Source organism: Aethalodelphis obliquidens, unplaced genomic scaffold (genome assembly GCF_003676395.1).
Source record: "Aethalodelphis obliquidens isolate GAN/ISIS:26980383/991018 unplaced genomic scaffold, ASM367639v1 scaffold42, whole genome shotgun sequence".
In the NCBI taxonomy this organism is placed as follows: domain Eukaryota; kingdom Metazoa; phylum Chordata; class Mammalia; order Artiodactyla; family Delphinidae; genus Aethalodelphis; species Aethalodelphis obliquidens.
Genome location: NW_020837986.1, coordinates 11,257,803 through 11,275,580, shown reverse-complemented (window position 1 = coordinate 11,275,580; position 17,778 = coordinate 11,257,803). Strand labels below are relative to the sequence as shown.

At 42.5% G+C, this 17,778-nt stretch overlaps 1 pseudogene; it reads right to left on the bottom strand.

Annotated features, from left to right (window-relative positions):
- The window catches only part of LOC113605042 (S-phase kinase-associated protein 1 pseudogene), a 29,062-nt pseudogene extending 11,559 nt beyond the window's left edge, over positions 1 to 17,503 (bottom strand).
- Between the last annotated feature and the right edge of the window lie 275 nt (positions 17,504 to 17,778).

Below are 17,778 nucleotides of genomic sequence, written 5' to 3'. Positions count from 1 at the left end.
GTTCACTGTTCCCTTTATTTTCCTTGCTATCAGGAGAGGAGAAAAACCTCACTTCTATTTTTGTTGCAACAAGAATGCTAGTGATCACAATCTGTAGGGCTGAAATGAGATACACATGTGAAGCATGGAAGATGGGGCCTGGTTCCTCCTAGGTACTTGGGTGTATTTTCACAGTATTTACCCTCTGGAATACTGGGCAGCAGTTAAAAAGAACTAATAAATCTGTATATACTTGTATAGAAAATAAATCTCTAAGTCATGGAGCAAAGTAGGAAAAGTTAATTGCAGAAGAACATGACCTTCTTGGAAAGCAAAATGATGTGTTTCTTTTCTTTTCTTTTTTTTTGGCTGCGCTGTGCTGCTTGTGGGATCTTAGTTGCCTGACCAGGGATTGAACCTGGGCTATGGTAGTGAAAGTGCCGAGTCCTAACCACTGGACCACCAGGGAATTCCCTAAAATGATATATTTCTATATGTTTATGCCACAAATACATAAAAACAAGATCTGGGAGGATATGTACCACATTTCTGATGGTATTACCTCTGGGGAAAAGGAAAATCTTTGTTTTTTTACCCCTGTGTTCTGCCACTTACTAGTGGGGTGATTTGGGGCAAGCTATATTGCCTCTTTGTGCCTCAGTTTCCTCATTTTTAAAATGGGGATACACTAGTAGCTACCTGATAAATAGGTGTAAGGGGGGGACCCCTTCCAGGGCCCAAGAGTGGGCTCTTGTCTAACACTTGGAAATGAATTGTCCAAGGAGACACACACACTGACAGAGCAAGAGACTTTTTTGGGAAGGGGCACCTGGGCAGAGAGCAGCAGGGTAAGGAAACCCAGGAGGACTGCTGTGCCACGTGGCTTGCAATCTCGGGTTTCACGGTGATGGGATTAGTTTCCGGGTTGTCTCTGGCCAATCATTCTGACTCAGGGTCCTTCCTGGTGGCGCATGGGTTGCTCAGCCAAGATGGATTCCAGCGAGGAGGATTCTGGGAGGTTGGTGGGACATACGGACTGGCGTCTCCTTTTGACTTTTTCCGAATTCTCCCAGTTGGTGGTGGCTTGTTTGTTCTGTGTTCCTTACCAGGACCTCCTGTTGTAAAACAACTCATGCAAATGGTTACCTGGCCAGGGTGGGCATTTTCAGCCAGTGTTTCCCCTAACATAACTGTTAGCTATAGCTCATGGAATTAAATTTCTTTTCACTCTTCTGTGCCCTTTCACTGTACTAAATAACCTCTCTGTCTTGGTCAGAAGTGGGGGACAGCCTCCCCCTCAAAATTCCCTCAGGGTCTCAAGCAGAGAAAAAGCTTTAAAAAGTTTGAAGGATTGTTTTGGAGACACAGGGTTAAGACAAAGAATCCAGGGTAAGGACAAGGAGTCGGCTGTGAGGAGGTGGGTGTGGGTGTGAGGGAGGGATAGCAATAGGGCCCAGCCTCCAAGAACAGGGCCTAATTACCGTATTTCACCAAATTTAAGATGCATAATTGTAATATGTGCCATTATTTTATGAAACACTTCCTACTTTTAAAAAATGCCGCAATTGGGCTTCCCTGGTGGCGCAGTGGTTGAGAGTCCGTCTGCCGATGCAGGGGACACGGGTTCGTGCCCCGGTCCGGGAAGATCCCACATGCTGCGGAGCGGCTGGGCCCCGTGAGCCATGGCCGCTGAGCCTGCGCGTCTGGAGCCTGTGCTCCGCAACGGGAGAGGCCACAACAGTGAGAGGCCGCGTAACAAAAAAAAAAAAATGCCGCAATTAGTTTGACTTGTCATCAACTGTTCTAGATATTCAAAGATATTAAAAGGCAAACAGATATGCATTGTAGAATCATTAAAATATGGGTGCCTAAAGCACTGAATGATTATAATGCCCTCACCTCAATTTTTAAAATATCCCACTAAACTATAAAATAAGTGTAAGAGGATTTTTCCCAGTGACGATTACTTTGAAGTGTTTTGGGGGAAATGTTAAATGTCAAGTTCTTTCCCTAAACCATATCTCATTTCCTTTGTTCCCCTGCATGGGCTGAGTCAGCCTGTTGGGTGACCCAGGCCTGCCCTGGGGGAGGGGGAAAGTCACACAACTGAGTCCTTTGAGCCTCTCCCCTGCCCCGAGGGCAGCAGCAGCTGGAAAGGGGCCCGGCTTTATGGGGGAACAATGGTGCCAGCCAGCTGCGGGTGAAGCTGGGCTGAGCAGCCTGGCCTGGCTTGGCCTGGTTCCAGAAAAGTGAGCCTTGCACCTGAGAGTTCCATTCCACTTGGGCAAAGGTCTGAGAGATCAAGGGAGAGTGGAGAGGGAATTCCCTCAGCATTCCTGGTAAACAGTTCTATGCATGGAATCCCAGAACCTCTCAGCCAGAGCTCACTCAGGGCCCATGGAACTGAATCACCCCCATTATAAAGATAAGAAAAAAAAAGGCCTCAAAGGGGCTGGAACTTGCCCTTAGGTCACACAATAAGTCAGTGCCAGAATCCAGGTTCCCTTTGATTCATCAAGTCCACTATCAAGTGATGATTTATGCAATCTTTTATAAACACGCCCAGGTCATGTTGCTTTGACAAAGTATCTGTCTGACACATCAGATTAAGCATCTGACCTATCTGATCACTGGAATGAGACGAACAGGACTTGAGGTATGAATACCTCCAGGACAGGGGAGATCTGTGAGTACCTGCCTGGCTTCCACTCCTTCAAACCTATACTTACTGTGACATAGTGACTGCGTTGGTTCGAAGGCTACCTCTAACACTTCCCAGGTACATGATCTTGGGTAAATTACTTTGTCACTCTGGTAACAAGCCTCCAAGACAACAAGCCTCTGTGATTTTTACCTCCTGGTATTCATACCCCTGTATAGTCAGTCCCCTTACACAGTGATTAGGGCTGACCTGTGTAACCACTAGGATATTGCACAAATGACAGTGACTTCTGAGGCTAAGTCAAAAGACACATTTCAGCTTCCACTTTGCTCTCTTGGGTCAGTTGCTCTGGGGGAAGTCAGCTGCCATGTTGTAAGGACACTCAAGCAGCCCAATGGAGAGATCCACATGGCAAGTAACTGGGATCCCGTGCCAACTACCAACTGATTTGCCAGCCACGTGCATGGGCCACCTTGGAGCTGGATCCTCTAGCTCTAGCTGAGCTTTAAGATGACTGCAGCCCTGGTTGATCTTGCTGGAACCTCCTGAAGTGCTCCAGGCCAGAATCACTCAGTTTTTAAATTCCTGCTCTTAAATTCCTGACCCACAGAAATGTGTGAGATAATAAATGTTTATTGTAGGTGTAAACTTAAGTTTTGGGGTAACTTGTTACACAGCAATAGATAATGAGTAGAGTCACTTTTTGCCTCCCTTTCCTCATCTTTAAAATGGAGATGATGATCATACCTGCTTCATAGAATCATAGGGAGGATCCGTGGAATGATGCGTGGGAAGCATCTGACTCATAGCAGACACTAGCAGATGGGAGCCAGTACTGCTGTGTTATTTTATGGTCTTCATTAATTGAGAGCAGAGGCTAAGTACCATGTGAGGAAGGGCCAGGAGGGAGGATGAAATAGAAGCACCCAGTTTCTTACTTATTTTCCAGGCAATTCAGCTCTGATTCTACACTTGCATATCCTCTCCCAAGACAGAAGTCCTTCAGGGAACCTCGATCCCATGTCCTTAGAAGGCAGTGCAGAGACTATTTACTGCTTCTGGAGCATTCCCCTTGAAGGTCTTAGTCTCTACCTACCCCTGCCACCCACCGCCCCCCCCCCGCCCCCTCCGGAGCTTATTTCTTGTTCATCTGCCAGGAAGCCCTATCAACAGACTTTGCTTCGTCTCAGCACTTTCCAAGGATGTTCCCTTACCCCCAGCAGCTCCCCAGCTAAGGACTGCTTTGCTCCTTAATCTATCTCTGAGAACGGAGTTTAAATTTTAGCTCTGCTACTGATTTGCCTTTTGTCCAGTCGCTCAACCTCTTGAGCCCCATTTCCTTATCTGCCAAACAGAGACAGTGAATTTTGCCTTAGAATTGTTGAGGGGAGAAATGAAGCCAGGCAACACTGAGGTATGAATGCCTTGTTAAATGGAAAATAAACTGTTAAACACCTTCAGTCTGTCAGGTGCTGCCCAGCTCCTAGCTCTGCCCCCTTAGGCTTCTCCCCACAGCTGGAGCCACTTAATTCTCACAAGCAGGCTCTGCCCTGCTCTGGGCTTGAGAACAACTTTGTTTTTTAATCAAGGGATTTTAACGCGATTTTATCTCTTTAATCAGGGGCTCAGCTATAAGTTTGAAAATGTGCCCTTGTACCTTCTTCCTATGTCCAAGCCCAGTTTAAAATAAATTACTTTTAAATCGCCAAATTAATAAAAATCACAGTATAGAATATTGATCTTTAAATTTGCATATACATTGGAATCAGCTGGAGGGGCTAATGTTGATGCCTGGACCCCACCTCCAGAGATTTGGATTTAATTATCCAGGATGTGGCTTCAGTGTTAAGGATTTTTAAAAGCTTCCCTGCTGGGACTTCTCTGGTGGTCCAGTAGTTAAGAATCTGCCTTCCAATGTAGGGAACACAGGTTTGATCCCTGGTTGGGGAACTAAGATCCCACATGCGGAGGGGCAACTAAGCCTATGTGCCGCAACTACTGAGCCCGTGCACCACAGCTAGAGAGAAGCCCACCAGCCACAACGAAGAGCCTGCTCACTGCAGTGGAGGATCCCGCATGCGGCAACTAAGACCTGATGCAGCCAAATAAATAAATAAATCTTAAAAAATATATATTTTGCAAACACAAGAAGCTATAGCACATTCCTTCTGCTTGCTGTGTATTGTTATGTGAAAGTTTGTCTAATGGAGTTGACAAATACATTAGAAACATATTGCAGGGTAATAAAGTGGGAGGATTATTCTAAGCTAGACAGATATAAACATATATCAATTAAACATGATTCTTCCTCACACACACACAAAAGAAGCTCCTGCTTTATTCCCCTGAATGAAACAACTGTTTTCAAGACACTCGTCATCAGTTAATGAAGGACAGTGATCCCTAAGAGACTAGAAACAAATGAGGTGAGACCTATGATTTCCCCAAATTACTGTCTGGAAAGAGTTTTCAGGCCATGGTACAGGGAGAGGGAACCCAGGTGAGCCCAGCAAGCACTCTGACTTGGGGGGACAGAGCTGAGAGTCTGGAGAGAACAAGAGGCTAGAGTCTGCAGAGTACCAGAGAGGGGAGGATTGCAGAGAGAGAGAGAACTCTGGAGAACTACTGAAGTATTCAGCTGAGTACTCACTAGCATATGCATGTGAAGAAATATCCAAAGACAGGGAGAGAAGCACCCAAAAGGATTAGAAGTACCAGTGTTCAGTGTTCATGAACAGCAGGAATAGTGCAAGTTCCCATCAGCCAGACTGGGAAACCTCATGATTCACAGGGCATTTTCATTAGGTGGAGTACACAGTACTGGAGAAAAATTAGCCCTAGACTAAGCACTGTTCTGGTCCCACCTAATCTTACAAGCAAGACCCCAAAGGATCAAACTTTAAATAATTTAACTGCATCCCAGAACAAAGTTCAAGAATACTTAAAGAATTACAAAAATGGGCTTCCCTGGTGGCGCAGTGGTTGAGAGTCCGCCTGCCGATGCAGGGGACACGGTCTGGGAAGATCCCACATGCCGCGGAGCGGCTGGGCCCGTGAGCCATGGCCGCTGAGCCTGCGCGTCCGGAGCCTGTGCTCCGCAACGGGAGAGGCCACAACAGTGAGAGGCCTGCGTACCGCAAAAAAAAAATAAAATAAAATAAAAATTGGAGTCACTGGCACAGGGGATGGTAATTTTACTTTTTTAAAATACATTTTAATTTTGAAAATATTCAAATATACAGAAAAGTTGAGAAAATAGTACAATGATCACCCGTACACTCAACATCCAGAGTTAACAATTGTTAACATTTTGCCATATTTGCTTTATCTACACATAGGTGTGTGTGTATGAGTGTGTGGGTTTTTTTACTGTTCGTTCATTTGTTTGTTTTGCTAAACTTTTTGATAATGAGTGTTAGACATCGTGAAACTTCAGCCCTGTGTACCTCAGTGTACATGCCCTAAAAAGGACATTTTCCTTCATAACCATATCATTATCACACACAGGAAGATGAATAATTCCCTAATATCTAATTTCCAGTCCATAATCAGATGTTCTTAATTGCCCATTTTATAGCTTTTTTTTTAGAACCAGAATCCACTGAAGGTTGACAAAGTATTTTGGTTTTATATCTCTTTAGTTCTGGTCTAGAACAGCAGTCACCCTCCTCTCCTTACTTTCCATGGCTTTGATATTTTTGAAAAGACAAGGCCAATTGTCTCGAGGAATGTCTTACATTCTGTCATTAATTGTGGTGTTATTTAATTTATTCCTCTGCCTTTTATGATTCCTATATATTGGAAACTAGTTCTGAAGGTCTCATTATATTTGGGATAAGTAGTTTGGGCCAAAATACAGTGCTTCATAAGTCATGTCAGGTACTTCATATTGTACCACTTCTGTTGGCACATCATGTCAGGCTGTCCCTGTATAAGTGATGCTAATGTTGATCAATTGGTTAAGGTGGTGACTGACTGCCAGATCTCTCTTTTGGAAAAAGGATCTGTTTCCTCTTTGCAATTATCACCTGTGGGGTGATACATTGTGATGGTGGAAACATCCTATTGTACAACAGCCTTTCACCGATGGTTTTGTTACTGAACCAAACTGGGTCCACCCACCTGCCATGCAGTAAAGCCAATCTACTGACACCCGGTTGTGGTGAAGGAAAGTCCAGAGTTTACTGTAGGGCACCAAGCAAGGAGAACCTGCAGCTTGAGCTCAAAAGACCTGAACTTCCTGATGGCTCTCAGGGAAGGGTTTTTAAAAACAACATTTAGAGTGAGGGTTGCAGCTTGTGGACTCTGATTGGTTGGTGGTGAGGTAACAGGGTGGTGTTTCAGAAATCTTAATCATCAGCTTTCTGCTTCCAACCAGTCTGAGGTCTAGTGCTGGGGGTCAGCACGTAGTCACCATCCTCCACCTGGGTGGGGTTTTAGTTTTTGCAGAACAGCTCAAAGATATGTCAGATTTTTACATATATTCCTTGAGGAGGAACTAGGACTCTGTTTTATTGCTGCATTGTTGTCATTACTTTTCTTGCTTAACTGCTTTTCCTTTGTTTCTGCATTCCCTCGCTTCTCTCATCAGTAACTGCTTGGGTCTGCTCTTTGGAACTCAGGGAAGGCCAAGGAGACTAAAGCCTTTTCTCTATAAACAAGAAATGGGGGGACACAAAGGGGCTTTTGTACCCAGGAAGGCCCTGTAGGGTCCTGCTTCGTTTTAATCCCCACTTTTCTTTGATACTCTTCAATCCTGAGGGGAACAGGGACAAGAAAGGTAATAAAGTTTTGGTTAGAGAGGTTGATCATAAACTCAGTAAGGAACTCAGTTTAAGGGGACTCAGTTTCAGTTTTAGCAGCTACTGATTATCATTCATCAATCATTTCAGTGGGAGATGCAAAATGGTAATCAAATTTTTTTGATTCTGTCATTCTTTCTACATTTATTAGCATCACTCTTTTTTTTAGCATCTTTATTGGAGTATAATTGCTTTATAGTGTTGTGCTAGTTTCTGCTGTACAACAAAGTGAATCAGCTATATGCATACGTATATCCTCATATCCCCTCCCTCTTGCGTCTCCCTCCCACCCTCCTTATCCCACCCCTCTAGGTGGTTGCAAAGCACCGAGCTGATCTCCCTGTGCTATGTGGCTGCTTCCCACTAGCTATCTATTTTACATTTGGTAGTGTATATATGTCAATGCTACTCTCTCACTTCGTCCCAGCTTACCCTTCCCCCCTCCCCGTGTCCTCAAGTCCATTCTCTACGTCTGTGTCTTTATTCCTGTCCTGCCCCTAGGTTCATCATTTGTTTTTTTTTAGATTCCATACATATGTGTTAGCATACGGTATTGGTTTTTCTCTTTCTGACTTACTTCACTCTGTATGACAGACTCTAGGTCCATCCACCTCACTCAATTTCATTTCTTTTTATGGCTGAGTAATATTCCATTGTATATATGTGCCACATCTTTATCCATTCATCTGTCAGTGGACACTTTGGTTGCTTCCATGTCCTGGCTATTGTAAATAGTGCTGCAATGAACATTGTGGTACATGACTGTTTTTGAATTATGGTTTTCTTAGGGTATATACCCAGTAGTGGGATTGCTGGGTCATATGGTAGTTCTATTTTTAGTGTTTTAAGGAACCTCCATACTGTTCTCCATAGTGGCTGTATCAATTTACATTCCCACCAACAGTGCAAGAGGGTTCCCTTTTCTCCACACCCTCTCCAGCATTTATTGTTTGTAGATTTTTTGACGATGGCCATTCTGACCGGTGTGAGGTGATACCTCATTGCAGTTTGGATTTGCATTTCTCTAATGATTAGTGATGTTGAGCATCTTTTCATGTGTTTGTTGGCAATCTGTATATCTTCTTTGGAGAAATGTCTATTTAGGTCTTCTGCCCATTTTTGGATTGGGTTGTTTGTTTTTTTGATACTGAGCTGCATGAGCTGCTCGTATATTTTGGAGATTAATCCTTTGTCAGTTGCTTCATTTGCAAATATTTTCTCCCATTCTGGGGGTTGTCTTTTCATCTTGTTTATGGTTTCCTTTGCTGGGCAAAAGTTTTTTTTTTTTAATTTTTATTTATGTATTTATTTATTATTTTTGGCTGTGTTGGGTCTTTGTTTCTGTGCGAGGGCTTTCTCTAGTTGCGGCGAGTGGGGGCCACTCTTCATCGCGGTGCGCAGGCCTCTCACTGTCGCGGCCTCTCTCGTTGCGGAGCACAGGCTCCAGACGCGCAGGCTCAGTAGTTGTGGCTCACGGGTCTAGTTGCTCCGCGGCATGTGGGATCTTCCCAGACCAGGGCTCGAACCCGTGTCCCCTGCATTGGCAGGCAGATTCTCAACCACTGTGCCACCAGGGAAGCCCTGGGCAAAAGCTTTTAAGTTTCATTAGGTCCCCTTTGTTTATTTACTTATTTATTTATTTATTTTTAATTTATTTATTTATTTATTTTTGGCTGTGTTAGGTCTCTGTTGCTGGGCGCCAGCTTTCTCTAGTTGTGCTGAGCCGGGGCTACTCTTCATGGTGGTGCACGGACTTCTCATTGCAGTGGCTTTTCTTGTTGCGGAGCACAGGCTCTAGGCACACAGGCTTCAGTAATTGTGGCACGCAGGCTCAGTAGCTGTGGTGCACAGACTTAGTTGCTCTGCAGCATGTGGGATCTTCCTGGACCAAGGCTCGAACCCACATCCCCTGCATTGGCAGGCGGATTCTCAACCACTGCGCCACCAGGGAAGCCCCCCTTTGTTTATTTTTGTTTTTATTTCCATTTCTCTAGGAGGTGGGTCAAAACGGATCTTGCTGTGATTTATGTTATACAGTGTTCTGCCTATGTTTTCCTCTAAGAGTTTTATAGTGTCTGGCCTTACATTTAGGTCTTTAATCCATTTTGAGTTTATTTTTGTATACGGTGTTCTAATTTCATTCTTTTACATGTAGCTGTCCAGTTTTCCCAGCACCACTTATTGAAGAGGCTGTCTTTTCTCTATTGTATATTCTTGCCTCCTTTAGCAAAGATAAGGTGACCATAGGTGTGTGGGTTTATCTCTGGGCTTTCTATCCTGTTCCAAGTATCACTCGTCTACAAGGAAGAGTTTTCCTTTCTCCTAAGAATGAATTACAGGTCCTACTAAGAACACAGGTGAAATGCTTAACTCTTTCCTTTTTTTTTTTTTTTTGCGGTACGCAGCCCTCTCGCTGTTATGGCCTCTCCCGTTCCGGAGCACAGGCTCCGGACGCACAGGCTCAACGGCCATGGCTCACAGGCCTAGCCGCTCCGCGGTGTGTGGGATCTTCCTGGACCGGGGCACGAACCCGTGTCCCCTGCATCGGCAGGCGGACTCTCAACCACTGCACCACCAGGGAAGCCTATCTCTTTCCTTTTAATAACCAATAATTAGAGTAAAGAGCCAACATAATAGTCATCTCCAGGACTTCCCTGCTGGTGCAGTGGTTAAGACTCCGCTCTCCCAATGCAGGACCCCGTGTTTGCGCCCTGGTCAGATCCCACCTGCATGCCTCAACTAAGAGTTTGCCTGCCGCAAGTAAGGAGCACACATGCTGCAACTAAGACCTGCTGCAACCAAATAAATAAATAAAATAAATATTTAAAAAACAATAATAAATAAACACTTAACTGCAATTACTTATTTAAAACAATAGTCATTTCCAACAGTGGCAAGTGAGTTCTGCGTCTCTCTGTGTTATTTTATAAACTCATAGATTTTTATTTATTCAATGTTTTATAATTAATTACATTCATTTTTTATTTTTAATACATTGTCCCAAATTTAGTCAGTAAAAGCCTCTTCGAGCTGTTTTTTGTTTCCTATTGACACACTCTTATTAATCCTGAGTGCATTCATATTTTTTGGCATAACAAGATGTTCCAGACTCTGCTTATAGTTTTCCTCTGCAAGCTCTAGAATCAGCCATTTCTCCAAAGAGCCCAGGCCAATTTTAAAGAATAAGATTTGGGCTCAAGTTATGCTCATCGCTACTGACTTATAATTACTTCCAGGCCCTCCTGTTCATTGGAATGTTCTAGGAATGAATATATATGTAATCATGAGGTTATATTTTTTTTCCAACTCATAAATGTTTTTTCTGAACTTCTTTGACTTTATATTCAGATCTATTTTCCCTTTTATGAAAAACTTTGATTCCTAATAGTAACATATTTACTTATTTGCTTTATCCTACATGATACATGCAATAGTTCCAAAATTGCCATACCAATATTAATTTTTTTTATATATTGTTATATAAACAACAAGGTCCTACTGTATAGCACCAGGAACTATGTATATTCAACATCCTGCAATAAACCATAATGGAAAAGAATATGAAAAAGAAAGTAACTGAATCACTTTGCTGTAAGCAGAAATGAACAACATTGTAAATCAACCACACTTCTACTGAAAAAAAAAAAGAATGAAAAAGAGGACAGACTTCAGATCCTATAGATTTGAGAAAAGAAAAAAACATAGTGACAATGGAAATACTAGGTGAAGTTTTGGTCCTCAGAATTTGTGGTCTCAGAGAGTTCAAGGACGGAAGGGAGGAGGTGGTAAAGGAATATTGAGGGTTCAGAGTTGGTGTGCAGATATGACCCTGGGAGACCAAGGTCACTGGAAATGAGACCAAGGAAGGCTCTCATGTTGAACCAATCATTCTAGAAGGATGACAGGAGTAGAAGTGAGAAGTAAGACAATCAGTCTTTCCACAGGGGAGGAAACAGAGGTCAGAGATGATGAGGAACATTCTCAAGGTCATATAGTGATCTTGGCATTGAGGCTGGGATTTGAAGCCAGCTCTACCTAACCTCAGATCCTGGGTCAAATTATTATTCTACTGTTGAATCAGTGAGTTCAGCCTCTGGGGATGGGTCTCTGAGTTGCTTCTGTCTCTTCTCCTGTACCAGGCCACCTCATGCCAACGACTGAATGGGTTACCCCAGTCACCTGCCCCCATCATCTCTGAATCCTGCATGCTTCCCTCTGTAGTGGACTTCTCCTCACCTTTAGCTGGCTGTCTCCAGAATTTGTTCTACCCTGGTAGCTGAGTCTATAGTTCCAGATCCTGCTGTTCATGGCCTAGTCTGTCTCACGGCTACACCGTCTTCTTACATGGACTGTAGGAGAAATGATAGTGAAAATGAAAATAACAACACCTGTTTCTATTACCTTTGTCAAGCATCCACTCTATGCCAAGCTTGGCATATATCTTCTCTCATTTGGTCCTCACGACATCTCATTAGTGTCCCCATTTTACAGATGAGAGCACTGGGACTCGGAGAGACTACATCACTTGTCCAGGACCACACAGCTGGGATGTTGCAGAGCTGGAGTCAATCCAGAATATTTCTGGCTTTCACAGTCCTTGTCCTTTGCAAATCATGAAAATTAAATAAGATATTGGACAAGACAGCCTTTGTACCAGTATAGCACAGTCTCATTAAAATAACTTTTCAAAATAATTCCGTGTTTCCTGGCCTCCATCTGCCAATGCAACCTGGCATCCCCTATCAAGTCTCCTCCAAGAATTGCTTGGAATCTCTGGGGGTGTCTTACCTGCATTCTAGAACTAGTCCTGCCAGCTGCCATGTGACCTTATTATTGCTAACCCTAAGTGAGTAGGCGCTTACGGTGTTCCTGGCATCTGGACTAGCCCTTTACACACATGATTTCACATACATGTCCACACACCCCTAAATAAATAAACATATGTATAAAAATATAAATAAAATATTGTTTCTATTTCACAAATGAGGCATAGAGGAGTGAGGGTAGTAGCTGCTGATAGAACCCAGAGCTCAGGGTTGGCAGAGAAAGCTGTAGTGTCTGTTCCCTGCAACTGTGACCCTGGCGTCTCTCCTGGCTGGAATCCTCAGGGTGATTTTTGAGAGTTGTTCCTAACAGTACACAGCCCCCAGGTCTGGTGCTCAGGCTCTTATGGAGATTCTATGAGCCACCCAACATCTTTTAATAAATTTCTTTTCTGCTCAAACTCAGGAGAGTTGGTTTGTTTGTTTATTTGTTTTTTTTAAGATGTTGGGGTAGGAGTTTATTAATTTATTTGTGTATTTTTGCTGTGTTGGGTCTTCATTTCTGCGCGAGGGCTTTCTCCAGTTGCGGCAAGCGGGGGCCACTCTTCATCGCGGTGCGCAGGCCTCTCACTATCGCGGCCTCTCTTGCTGCGGAGCACAGGCTCCAGACGCGCAGGCTCAGTAGTTGTGGCTCATGGGCCCAGTTGCTCCGTGGCACGTGGGATCCTCCCAGGCCAGGGCTCGAACCTGTGTCCCCTGCATTAGCAGGCAGACTCTCAACCACCGCGCCACCAGGGAAGCCCCAGTGTTTTTTTTTTTTTTTGCAGTTAAGAATCCCGATTGATACACCCTACAACCCTATCAGGTATCTGTATCATTTGTATTATTTTAAAATTATTTTTGAGTTATTTAATTTTTTAAAGTAATGATATAGGCACTTGTGAATCCACCACCCCACAACAAAATGCAGAGCCTTGACAATAACCTGCATCTAACACTATACCCTCCTCCCCACCCAACTCTTTTCCTGACCAAGGTAACCATCTTGAATATTATGCTCATCATTCCCTCTCTTTTTTATTTTTAAAAATGCCTATTGAATTATAACATGTATATGTAGTAAAATCACAAATATTAAGTGTACAATTCAAACTTATATGTGTGTATGTACAGATTTTTGTGTAACCAGATCAACATATAGAACATTTCCCATGCCTCAGAAGGTTCCCTCATGAGGGAGGCTCCCCTCCCCGCTAATTCTTCCTGCTCTAGGGTAACCAGTATTCTTATCCCTATCACCTTATGTTTGTTTTGCCTGTTCTTAAACATTAAAAAAAGTACACTTCTCCTGATGGGTACTCTTTTTTGTCTGGCTTCTGTCACTCATTGTTATGTTTGTGCAATTCATCTATGCTTTTGCCTGTGGTAATGGTTTGTTCTTTTTATTACTATATGTATAAACATAGCATAATTAATTTTATTAATTCTCCTATTGATAGCATTGGGGTTGTTCCTTTACTTTTTTTTTTTTGTTCCCTTACTTTTCTTGGTATATTGCTTTATTTCATCTATATGTATTTCTAAAAGTATCATTTCCATGTTTACAACTGAGGGAACGGAAGCTCAGAGAAGTTAGGTGACTTGCCTGAGGTCACACAGCAAATAAGCAGCAAAATCAGGTTGACTCCACATTCCTGACCTCTACACCTCAACTGCAAAGGAGTGGGAGAAAGCTCTTCCTCTTTCCACTCTCTGGGACTGAGGGATGGCCCTGGGTGTCCAAAAGACCCAGGTGGCCTGACCATCCCTGGAGGCAGCAGGATTGTATGCAGCCTGGGAACTCTGTGCTTGTGACATGAGCCCATTCTGACCCTCCTAGGCAGCAGTCACAAATACCAGACAACTTTCATGACCACTGTGCTGTGCAGTGTCTGGAAGGCTCAGGAATCAGGGCTCAGCTTCTGTCCCTCTCTAGCCTCAGGCCAGGCTGAGTGAGGTGTGGAGCCACCAGACAGGCAGGCCCAGGCAGCTGTGATGGATGGCCCTGGGCTGGCTCCCAGCCACACTTGTCCACACCCTACCTTAGTACTTTGTCCTTGTCTGTATACACTCTGTGATGAGACTTACTCATATTTTTCTTTAAATCAACCCACTTCAAAAAAAAAAACTTAACGATTTTAGTTAATTCTTTAAAAATTTTTTAATTTAAAATTTTTCAAATAGCTAATATAGATATCTGATACATTATTTAAAAAGTATGAAAATGTTTTCCTCCTACTTTGTCCCCCAGCCACTCAATTTCTTTAAGAGATATACAATCTTATTCTCTTCCTTTGTGTCATCCAGAGATGTGCTATGCATATACAAGCAAATGAATATGTAATCTATTCATTTTTATTTTTGACCAAATGCTTAGACCTTATTTCCTAAATAAATTGGAGATGGTTTCATATCAGTACATGTAGATCTGCCTTGCTCCTTTTTTTTTTTTTTTTTTAAGGCTAGCATAATTTTCTAGTACCGTAATTTATCTTATCCCCTACTGATGGACTTTGTCCTTATTTCCGATCTTTTCCTATTACAAACAATGTTATGATGGATCACATGTTCATCTGCTATTTTGCTCCTTGCCTATTTATCTAAAGGATAAATTCTTAGACATGGAACTGCTGGAACAAGTGGTGTATGTGTTTTTTAAAACAACTTTATAAAAAGTATAATTGACATACCATAAAATCTACAATTCAATGATCTGTAGTAAATTTATTGTTTTTCAATCATTATCATAAACTATTTTTAGAACATCTTCATCACTCTAATAAGACCCCTCATGGTCATTTACATGAGTTAATTCCCATTCCTATCTCCTGTTCCAGGCAACCACTCATCTACCTTCTGTTTCTATAAATTTGCCTTTTCTGGACATTTCAAATACATGGAATTAAATATACAATATGTGACCTTTTGTGTTTGGATTCTTTCCTTTAGCTTAATGGCTTTCAGGTTCATTCATGACACAGCATGTATCAATAGCTCATTCCTTTTTATTACTGAATAGTATTCCATTGTATGGATATGGCACGTTTTTAAAATTCATTCTTCAATTGATTGACATTTAAGTTTCTTCCCCCCACTTTTTGGCTATTATGAATAACGCTGCTGTGAACAGTCACATGCAAGTCATTGGCATTCATTTTTTTCATTTTTCTTGGGTAGATACATAGAAGTGGAATTGTTGGGTCATATATGTAGAAGTGGAATTGTTGGGCCATATGATAAATATATGCATAGCTTTTTAAGAAACCAACAGACTGTTTTCCAAAGTGGCTGTACCATTTTACACTTCTACCAGCAAAGTATGAGACTTCCTGTTTCTCCACACTCTTGCCAACTTTGTTATTGTCTTTTTTTTTTTTTTAAATAACCACTCTAGTGGGTATAAAATGGCATCTTATTTTGTTTTTCACTAATGGCTAACGATGTCGGGCATCTTTTCATGTGCTTATTCCTGTACTTTCTTTAGTGAAATGTGTTCATATCTATTGCCCTTTTTTATTTTTTAATTAAAAATTTTTTTTAAATTAATTAATTAATTAATTAATTTTTGGCTGCGTTGGGTCTTTGTTGCTGCACGGGGGCTTTCTCTAGTTTCAGTGAGTGGGGGCTACTCTTCATTGCGGTGCACAGGTTTCTGTTCGTGGTGGCTTCTCTTGTTGTGGAGCACGGGCTATAGGTGCATGGGATTCAGTAGTTGTGGCTCACCGGCTCTAGAGTGCAGTCTCAGCAGCTGTGGCACACCGGCTTAGTTGCTCCATAGCATGCGGGAACTTCCCGGACCAGGGCTCAAACCCATGTCCCCTGCATTGGCAGGCAGATTCTTAACCAATGCACCACCAGGGAAGTCCTTATTGCCCCTTTTTAAATGGGGTTGTTTGTCTTCTTATTATCAAGTTTTAAGAGATTTTTGTATGGAGGGTGTTGGGGGAGGGATGGATTGGGAGTTGGGGATTAGCAGATGCAAACTATTATATAGAGAATGGATAAACAAGCTTCCATAGTATAGCACAGGGAACTATATTTAATACCCTGTGATAAACCATAATAGAAAAGAATATGAAAAGGAATGCATATATATGTATAACTGAATCACTTTGCTGTACAGGAGAAATTAATGCAACATTGTAAATCAACTATACTTCAATAAAATAAAATTTTTAAAAATTACCATACCAAATTCTACCAAAATAGTTACCTATGAAATAATATGGGGAGAGAGGGAGACGCAAGAGGGAAGAGAGATGGGAACATATGTATATGTATAACTGATTCACTTTGTTATAAAGCAGACCATTGTAAAGCAATTATACCCCAATAAAGATGTTAAAAAAAAAAAAAAAAAGAAATAATATGATGTCTGGTATTTGCTTCAAAAGAAGCCATCGGCAGAGGTAATAGATGAAAGCTACTGTTAACGAGTTGCTATTTGAAGCTGGGTGAAGCTGGAAATCCATTATACTATTTTCTTTTCTTTTATGTATCTTTGAAATTTTTCATAATGAAAAGTTTTTGTTGTTGTTGTTTTCTATTTCAGACAAATTTTTGCAAGTTGTTTTATTTACAATGCCAACTTTTTGTGTGTGTGTGTTTTGTTTTGTTTTGTTTTCGGTACGCGGGCCTCTCACCGCCGTGGCCTCTCCTGTTGCGGAGCACAGGCTCCGGACGCGCAGGCTCAGTGGCCATGGCTCACGGGCCCAGCCGCTCCGTGGCACGAACCCGTGTCCCCTGCATCAGCAGGCGGACTCTCAACCACTGCACCACCAGGGAAGCCCTGTAAAATCATTTTTGATACTGAATGTCTTTCGAATCTCCTCAGCAATTTTCCCCTTAATCATACTGGCAACAGTCTTGCAGGTAACATCAAGCAAACCTTTGATGTCTAAGTAGTTTGCTGCCAGTATAAGCTCAAAAAGTGTTCCTTGGTCAACTTTCAGGAATTCTTGATCCCAAACAGGGATATCATCTGTTCGATTTTCTTTGCTCTCATCATCCTCAGGAGGAGGAGGACCATCCTTGTGGTGGGTGCACCACTGAATGACCTTTTTTAATATTGCTGCATTAACATTTGGCTAGGGGACTGGATCATCATCTCCTTCATCATCCATTCCCAAATTTTCCAACGTGGTCTTAATAGTCACAGATTGTTTTGCAATTTCAACATCAACTTCAAATATCTCTCCATCACAACTCTGCAACTTAATTGAAGGCATGGTGTTAGGATTCAAGGAGATGGCAGGCCAGAGGTTGATGAGAGCAGGGCGGCGTCTGCAAAAAGAAAAACACAAAAGCTGAGAACAAGGCCAACACCTGTTTTGTTTTTTTTTAATTAATTAATTTATTTGTTTTTATTTTTGGCTGTGTTCGGTCTTCGTTGCTGTGCGTGGGCTTTCTCTAGTTGCAGCAAGCGGGGGCTGCTCTACATTGCAGTGCGCGGGCTTCTCATTGTCGTGGCTTCTCTTGTTGCAAAGCACAGGCTCTAGGCCCGTGGGCTTCAGTAGTTGTGGCACATGGGCCC